This window comes from Biomphalaria glabrata, chromosome 1, assembly GCF_947242115.1.
Source record: "Biomphalaria glabrata chromosome 1, xgBioGlab47.1, whole genome shotgun sequence".
Taxonomy (NCBI): Eukaryota; Metazoa; Mollusca; class Gastropoda; family Planorbidae; genus Biomphalaria; species Biomphalaria glabrata.
In genome coordinates this window covers 41,028,792-41,036,343 of record NC_074711.1, presented here as the reverse complement: position 1 = coordinate 41,036,343, position 7,552 = coordinate 41,028,792, and positions in this window count along the sequence as shown.

Below are 7,552 nucleotides of genomic sequence, written 5' to 3'. Positions count from 1 at the left end.
CACTTCTTGCGTGTCTCCACTAGTCTGTCCTGTCACTTCTTGCGTGTCGCCACTAGTCTGTCCTGTCACTTCTTGCTGTCACTTCTTGCGTGTCGCCACTAGTCTGTCCTGTCACTTCTTGCGTGTCGCCACTAGTCTGTCCTGTCACTTCTTGCTTGCGTGTCGCCACTAGTCTGTCCTGTCACTTCTTGCGTGTCGCCACTAGTCTGTCCTGTCACTTCTTGCTGGCGAGTCGTCACTAGTCTGTCCTGTCACTTCTTGCTGTCACTTCTTGCGTGTCGCCACTAGTCTGTCCTGTCACTTTTTGCGTGTCTCCACTAGTCTGTCCTGTCACTTCTTGCTGTCACTTCTTGCGTGTCGCCACTAGTCTGTCCTGTCACTTCTTGCGTGTCGCCACTAGTCTGTCCTGTCACTTCTTGCGTGTCGCCACTAGTCTGTCCTGTCACTTCTTGCTGGCGAGTCGTCACTAGTCTGTCCTGTCACTTCTTGCTGTCACTTCTTGCGTGTCGCCACTAGTCTGTCCTGTCACTTCTTGCTGTCACTTCTTGCGTGTCGCCACTAGTCTGTCCTGTCACTTCTTGCGTGTCTCCACTAGTCTGTCCTGTCACTTCTTGCTGGCGAGTCGTCACTAGTCTGTCCTGTCACTTCTTGCGTGTCGCCACTTGTCTGTCCTGTCACTTCTTGCGTGTCGCCACTTGTCTGTCCTGTCACTTCTTGCTGGCGTGTCGCCACTAGTCTGTCCTGTCACTTCTTGCATGTCGCCACTAGTCTGTCCTGTCACTTCTTGCGTGTCGCCACTAGTCTGTCCTGTCACTTCTTGCGTGTCGACACTAGTCTGTCCTGTCACTTCTTGCGTGTCTCCACTAGTCTGTCCTGTCACTTCTTGCGTGTCGCCACTAGTCTGTCCTGTCACTTCTTGCTGGCGAGTCGTCACTAGTCTGTCCTGTCACTTCTGGCGTGTCGCCACTAGTCTGTCCTGTCACTTCTTGCTGGCGAGTCGTCACTAGTCTGTCCTGTCACTTCTTGCGTGTCGCCACTTGTCTGTCCTGTCACTTCTTGCTTGTCGCCACTTGTCTGTCCTGTCACTTCTTGCTGGCGTGTCGCCACTAGTCTGTCCTGTCACTTCTTGCGTGTCGCCACTAGTCTGTCCTGTCACTTCTTGCGTGTCTCCACTAGTCTGTCCTGTCACTTCTTGCGTGTCGCCACTAGTCTGTCCTGTCACTTCTTGCGTGTCTCCACTAGTCTGTCCTGTCACTTCTTGCGTGTCGCCACTAGTCTGTCCTGTCACTTCTTGCGTGTCGCCACTAGTCTGTCCTGTCACTTCTTGCGTGTCGCCACTAGTCTGTCCTGTCACTTCTTGCGTGTCGCCACTAGTCTGTCCTGTCACTTCTTGCGTGTCGCCACTAGTCTGTCCTGTCACTTCTTGCGTGTCGCCACTAGTCTGTCCTGTCACTTCTTGCTGGCGTGTCGCCACTAGTCTGTCCTGTCACTTCTTGCGTGTCTCCACTAGTCTGTCCTGTCACTTCTTGCTGGCGAGTCGTCACTAGTCTGTCCTGTCACTTCTTGCGTGTCGCCACTTGTCTGTCCTGTCACTTCTTGCTTGCGTGTCGCCACTAGTCTGTCCTGTCACTTCTTGCGTGTCGCCACTAGTCTGTCCTGTCACTTCTTGCTTGCGTGTCGCCACTAGTCTGTCCTGTCACTTCTTGCGTGTCGCCACTAGTCTGTCCTGTCACTTCTTGCGTGTCGCCACTAGTCTGTCCTGTCACTTTTTGCTTGCGTGTCGCCACTAGTCTGTCCTGTCACTTCTTGCGTGTCGCCACTAGTCTGTCCTGTCAATTCTTGCTTGCGTGTCGCCACTAGTCTGTCCTGTCACTTCTTGCTTGCGTGTCGCCACTAGTCTGTCCGTCACTTCTTGCGTGTCGCCACTAGTCTGTCCGTCACTTCTTGCGTGTCGCCACTAGTCTGTCCTGTCACTTCTTGCGTGTCGCCACTAGTCTGTCCTGTCACTTCTTGCGTGTCGCCACTAGTCTGTCCGTCACTTCTTGCGTGTCGCCACTAGTCTGTCCTGTCACTTCTTGCGTGTCGCCACTAGTCTGTCCTGTCACTTCTTGCGTGTCGCCACTAGTCTGTCCTGTCACTTCTTGCGTGTCGCCACTAGTCTGTCCTGTCACTTCTTGCTTGCGTGTCGCCACTAGTCTGTCCTGTCACTTCTTGCGTGTCGCCACTAGTCTGTCCTGTCACTTCTTGCTTGCGTGTCGCCACTAGTCTGTCCTGTCACTTCTTGCTTGCGTGTCGCCACTAGTCTGTCCGTCACTTCTTGCGTGTCGCCACTAGTCTATCCTGTCACTTCTTGCGTGTCGCCACTTGTCTGTCCGTCACTTCTTGCTTGCGTGTCGCCACTAGTCTGTCCTGTCACTTCTTGCTTGCGTGTCGCCACTAGTCTGTCCTGTCACTTCTTGCTTGCGTGTCGCCACTAGTCTGTCCTGTCAATTCTTGCTTGCGTGTCGCCACTAGTCTGTCCTGTCACTTCTTGCGTGTCGCCACTAGTCTGTCCTGTCACTTCTTGCTTGCGTGTCGCCACTAGTCTGTCCTGTCACTTCTTGCGTGTCGCCACTAGTCTGTCCTGTCACTTCTTGCGTGTCGCCACTAGTCTGTCCTGTCACTTCTTGCTTGCGTGTCGCCACTAGTCTGTCCTGTCACTTCTTGCGTGTCGCCACTAGTCTGTCCTGTCACTTCTTGCTGGCGAGTCGTCACTAGTCTGTCCTGTCACTTCTTGCGTGTCGCCACTTGTCTGTCCTGTCACTTCTTGCGTGTCGCCACTTGTCTGTCCTGTCACTTCTTGCTGGCGTGTCGCCACTAGTCTGTCCTGTCACTTCTTGCGTGTCGCCACTAGTCTGTCCTGTCACTTCTTGCGTGTCTCCACTAGTCTGTCCTGTCACTTCTTGCGTGTCGCCACTAGTCTGTCCTGTCACTTCTTGCTGGCGAGTCGTCACTAGTCTGTCCTGTCACTTCTGGCGTGTCGCCACTAGTCTGTCCTGTCACTTCTTGCGTGTCGCCACTAGTCTGTCCTGTCACTTCTTGCGTGTCTCCACTAGTCTGTCCTGTCACTTCTTGCTGGCGAGTCGTCACTAGTCTGTCCTGTCACTTCTTGCGTGTCGCCACTTGTCTGTCCTGTCACTTCTTGCTGGCGTGTCGCCACTAGTCTGTCCTGTCACTTCTTGCGTGTCGCCACTAGTCTGTCCTGTCACTTCTTGCGTGTCGCCACTAGTCTGTCCTGTCACTTCTTGCTGGCGAGTCGTCACTAGTCTGTCCTGTCACTTCTTGCGTGTCGCCACTAGTCTGTCCTGTCACTTCTTGCGTGTCGCCACTAGTCTGTCCTGTCACTTCTTGCTGTCACTTCTTGCGTGTCGCCACTAGTCTGTCCTGTCACTTCTTGCTGGCGAGTCGTCACTAGTCTGTCCTGTCACTTCTTGCGTGTCGCCACTAGTCTGTCCTGTCACTTCTTGCTGGCGAGTCGTCACTAGTCTGTCCTGTCACTTCTTGCTGTCACTAGTCTGTCCTGTGCTTTCTTGCTGTCACTTCTTGCGTGTCGCCACTAGTCTGTCCTGTCACTTCTTGCGTGTCGCCACTAGTCTGTCCTGTCACTTCTTGTTTGTCGCCACTAGTCTGTCCTTTCACTTCTTGCTTGTCGCCACTAGTCTTTCCTTTCACTTCTTGCTTGTCGCCACTAGTCTTTCCTTTCACTTCTTGCTTGTCGCCACTAGTCTGTCCTGTCACTTCTTGCTTGCGTGTCTCCACTAGTCTGTCCTGTCACTTCTTGTTTGTCGCCACTAGTCTTTCCTTTCACTTTTTGCGTGTCTCCACTTGTCTGTCCTGTCACTTCTTGCTTGCGTGTCGCCACTCAGTAGTCTGTACTGTAACTTCTTGCTTGCGTGTCTCCACTAGTCTGTCCTGTCACTTCTTGTTTGTCGCCACTAGTCTTTCCTTTCACTTTTTGCGTGTCTCCACTTGTCTGTCCTGTCACTTCTTGCTTGCGTGTCGCCACTCAGTAGTCTGTACTGTAACTTTTTGCATGCGTGTCGTCACTAGTCTGTCCTGTCACCTCTTGCGTGTCGTCACTAGTCTGTCCTGTCACTTCTTGCGTGTCGCCACTAGTCTGTCCTGTCACTTCTTGCGTGTCGTCAGTAGTCTGTCCTGTCACTTCTTGCTTGTCGCCACTAGTCTGTCCTGTCACTTCTTGCTTGCGTGTCGCCACTCAGTAGTCTGTACTGTAACTTTTTGCATGCGTGTCGTCACTAGTCTGTCCTGTCACTTCTTGCGTGTCGTCACTAGTCTGTCCTGTCACTTCTTGCGTGTCGCCACTAGTCAGTCCTGTCACTTCTTGCGTGTCGCCACTAGTCTGTCCTGTCACTTCTTGCTGGCGTGTCGCCACTAGTCTGTCCTGTCACTTCTTGTGTGTCGCCACTAGTCTGTCCTGTCACTTCTTGCTGGCGTGTCGCAACTAGTCTGTCCTGTCACTTCTTGCGTGTCGCCACTAGTCTGTCCTGTCACTTCTTGCGTGTCGTCACTAGTCTGTCCTGTCACTTCTTGCGTGTCGCCACTAGTCTGTCCTGTCACTTCTTGCTTGCATGTCGCCACTAGTCTGTCCTGTCACTTCTTGCTTGCGTGTCGCCACTAGTCTGTCCTTTCACTTCTTGCTTGCGTGTCGCCACTAGTCTGTCCTGTCACTTCTTGCTGGCGTGTCGCCACTAGTCTGTCATGTCACTTCTTGCTAGCGTGTCGCCACTAGTCTGTCCTGTCACTTCTTGCGTGTCGCCACTAGTCTGTCCTGTCACTTCTTGCTGGCGTGTCGCCACTAGTCTGTCCTGTCACTTCTTGCGTGTCGCCACTAGTCTGTCCTGTCACTTCTTGCGTGTCGCCACTAGTCTGTCCTGTCACTTCTTGCTGGCGTGTCGCCACTAGTCTGTCCTGTCACTTCTTGCATGTCTCCACTAGTCTGTCCTGTCACTTCTTGCGTGTCGCCACTAGTCTGTCCTGTCACTTCTTGCTGGCGTGTCGCCACTAGTCTGTCCTGTCACTTCTTGCATGTCTCCACTAGTCTGTCCTGTCACTTCTTGCGTGTCGCCACTAGTCTGTCCTGTCACTTCTTGCGTGTCGCCACTAGTCTGTCCTGTCACTTCTTGCGTGTCTCCACTAGTCTGTCCTGTCACTTCTTGCGTGTCGCCACTAGTCTGTCCTGTCACTTCTTGCTGGCGTGTCGCCACTAGTCTGTCCTGTCACTTCTTGCGTGTCGCCACTAGTCTGTCCTGTCACTTCTTGCGTGTCGCCACTAGTCTGTCCTGTCACTTCTTGCGTGTCGCCACTAGTCGTCCTGTCACTTCTTGCGTGTCGCCACTAGTCTGTCCTGTCACTTCTTGCTGGCGTGTCGCCACTAGTCAGTCCTGTCACTTTTTGCGTGTCGCCACTAGTCTGTCCTGTCACTTCTTGCGTGTCGCCACTAGTCTGTCCTGTCACTTCTTGCGTGTCGCCACTAGTCAGTCCTGTCACTTTTTGCGTGTCGCCACTAGTCTGTCCTGTCACTTCTTGCGTGTCGCCACTAGTCTGTCCTGTCACTTCTTGCGTGTCGCCACTAGTCTGTCCTGTCACTTCTTGCGTGTCGCCACTAGTCTGTCCTGTCACTTCTTGCGTGTCGCCACTAGTCTGTCCTGTCACTTCTTGCTGGCGTGTCGCCACTAGTCAGTCCTGTCACTTTTTGCGTGTCGCCACTAGTCTGTCCTGTCACTTCTTGCGTGTCGTCACTAGTCTGTCCTGTCACTTCTTGCTGGCGTGTCGCCACTAGTCAGTCCTGTCACTTCTTGCGTGTCGCCACTAGTCTGTCCTGTCACTTCTTGCGTGTCGCCACTAGTCTGTCCTGTCACTTTTTGCGTGTCGCCACTAGTCTGTCCTGTCACTTCTTGCGTGTCGCCACTAGTCTGTCCTGTCACTTCTTGCGTGTCGCCACTAGTCTGTCCTGTCACTTCTTGCTGGCGTGTCGCCACTAGTCGTCCTGTCACTTCTTGCGTGTCGCCACTAGTCGTCCTGTCACTTCTTGCGTGTCGTCACTAGTCTGTCCTGTCACTTCTTGCGTGTCGTCACTAGTCTGTCCTGTCACTTCTTGCTGGCGTGTCGCCACTAGTCTATCCTGTCACTTCTTGCGTGTCGCCACTAGTCGTCCTGTCACTTCTTGCGTGTCGTCACTAGTCTGTCCTGTCACTTCTTGCGTGTCGCCACTAGTCGTCCTGTCACTTCTTGCGTGTCGTCACTAGTCTGTCCTGTCACTTCTTGCGTGTCGTCACTAGTCTATCCTGTCACTTCTTGCGTGTCGTCACTAGTCGTCCTGTCACTTCTTGCGTGTCGTCACTAGTCTGTCCTGTCACTTCTTGCGTGTCGCCACTAGTCGTCCTGTCACTTCTTGCGTGTCGTCACTAGTCTGTCCTGTCACTTCTTGCGTGTCGCCACTAGTCGTCCTGTCACTTCTTGCGTGTCGTCACTAGTCTGTCCTTTCACTTCTTGCTTGCGTGTCGCCACTAGTCTGTCCTTTCACTTCTTGCTTGCGTGTCGCCACTAGTCTGTCCTTTCACTTCTTGCTTGCGTGTCGCCACTAGTCTGTCCTGTCACTTCTTGCGTGTCGCCACTAGTCTGTCCTGTCACTTCTTGCTTGCGTGTCGCCACTAGTCTGTCCTGTCACTTCTTGCTTGCGTGTCGCCACTAGTCTGTCCTTTCACTTCTTGCTTGCGTGTCGCCACTAGTCTGTCCTTTCACTTCTTGCTTGCGTGTCGCCACTAGTCTGTCCTTTCACTTCTTGCTTGCGTGTCGCCACTAGTCTGTCCTTTCACTTCTTGCTTGCGTGTCGCCACTAGTCTGTCCTGTCACTTCTTGCTTGCGTGTCGCCACTAGTCTGTCCTATCACTTCTTGCGTGTCGCCACTAGTCTGTCCTTTCACTTCTTGCTTGCGTGTCGCCACTAGTCTGTCCTGTCACTATTTGCGTTTCGCCACTAGTCTGTCCTGTCACTTTTTACGTGTCGTCACTAGTCTGTCCTGTCACTTTTTGCTTGCGTGTCGCCACTAGTCTGTCCTGTCACTTCTTGCTTGCGTGTCGCCACTAGTCTGTCCTGTCACTTCTTGCTGGCGTGTCGCCACTAGTCTGTCCTGTCACTTCTTGCTTGCGTGTCGCCACTAGTCTGTCCTGTCACTTCTTGCTGGCGTGTCGCCACTAGTCTGTCCTGTCACTTCTTGCTTGCGTGTCGCCACTAGTCTGTCCTGTCACTTCTTGCTGGCGTGTCGCCACTAGTCTGTCCTGTCACTTCTTGCGTGTCGCCACTAGTCTGTCCTGTCACTTCTTGCGTGTCGCCACTAGTCTGTCCTGTCACTTCTTGTGTTTCGTCACTTGTCTGTCCTGTCACTTCTTGAACGTTGTTATGACTTTCGTTGCTGTAAATGTTCATATTTTAAATCTTCATATTATTAGTCTTAAAAAAAAAACTCTTTGTAATTACAAGTCTCCAAAACAAA